Source organism: Hemicordylus capensis, chromosome 1 (genome assembly GCF_027244095.1).
Source record: "Hemicordylus capensis ecotype Gifberg chromosome 1, rHemCap1.1.pri, whole genome shotgun sequence".
In the NCBI taxonomy this organism is placed as follows: domain Eukaryota; kingdom Metazoa; phylum Chordata; class Lepidosauria; order Squamata; family Cordylidae; genus Hemicordylus; species Hemicordylus capensis.
In genome coordinates this window covers 403658271-403659602 of record NC_069657.1, presented here as the reverse complement: position 1 = coordinate 403659602, position 1332 = coordinate 403658271, and the positions used below count along the sequence as shown (strand labels likewise).

Here is a 1332-nt window from a genome sequence, read left to right as displayed (position 1 = left end):
TTCTTGGCCCTCTCGAGGCACGCCACAAATTTTCCAAGCCTGCCTGAATTATACTGCATTACTCCATTCCTTCTAGTACAGGCTAAAAGTATGCGGAAGAAAACAGCTTTTATTTTTTCTTTTAGGTCCACATTTTTAGGCCTGATTCCCATTAACTGCAGATGAGGAGTTAAAGCTTTTTCTGGACAGTACCACTTTAGGCTGCTAGTGCAGGTTCACTGGACTGAATGATTTTCCATACCAAAAAACCAAAAACCCCAACCCCAAACTTCAAACACTGCACAAAGAAAACTAGCATTGATGTTTCCCTTCTAATTTTCTATCTGCATATATGAAGAATAATTCAATCCAGTGAGCCTCCATCTCTAGTCTAGGCATGTGGGGAAATAAAAACCAAACAAACAAGTACAGGTTTACCACCTCATCTGCTGTTTTGTAAGAGTGAGATTCCATCCACAACACTGGCTGACATCCAGACTAAGTTACTCAGCTGTACTTCTTGGGCATAACTAAAAGACCACTCAATTTAATAGGATTTTTGTTGAGCAATTTAGTCAGGATGTCAGGCACTAAATCTTTATGATGTTTTAAAGCTTTAAGAGCTTCTTGTTACAGTATTGTTGTGTTACCATTAATATGTACTAATGAGATATATGTGAAAATAAAATAAACCTTTTTATGTTATAAAACCATGTTTGATTCTGTGTTATTCACTTTCCACTTGTTGATCCGCCCGAAAGGTGGAATTGAACCACTCTGTCGCTAAACAGCTACAGGTTTGAAGCCTGCACCCCAGACCACTGAGGATCATCCGGGCAATTATAACAAGCCGTCTCTTCGATATATAAACCTCCTTACTTTTCAGTTTTACAGAATATAGGGAGGTATGCAAAGGAAAGAGCGTGCGATTACATTTGAGACCATGGAACGTATTATTACCGCCATATTTTACTTGAGTATACATTTTTTTACTTCTTTGCTTATGATTCTGCTTTATTGTTCATCTGTAATTGAAGATACAGCCTGAAATCTTTCCAGTTCTTTCTGCTTCCTGGTTATTGGACCTCAAAGCCGGTTTATGCAAATATACCAGACAGTGATTGGCTTATTCTTACGCTCGCTTTCGGAGGGACGATAGAAGAGCGTTTTAAAGCGACAGCCCTTCTTTTCTGTAGCTTACAGGCGGGGCATAGTTAGCTTAGCAAAGGTAGGGTGTCGCCTGGCAGGTTGGAATTGCGCGTGCGTGGGGCGAGCGGCAGGCCCGTCCTTCTGCCTAGCGGAGTTGGAGCTAAAGCGCCTGCCCTTCCCTCTTTAGGCAGAACCAAGTCGTGG

General features: G+C 41.4%; 1 non-coding gene across 1 annotated transcript; it reads right to left on the bottom strand.

Annotated features, from left to right (window-relative positions):
* Window positions 1-730: 730 nt before the first annotated feature.
* TRNASTOP-UCA (transfer RNA opal suppressor (anticodon UCA)) lies at window positions 731-817 on the bottom strand. Its single transcript has one exon. It is a non-coding gene; the product is annotated as a tRNA-Sec (tRNA).
* Window positions 818-1332: the final 515 nt, after the last annotated feature.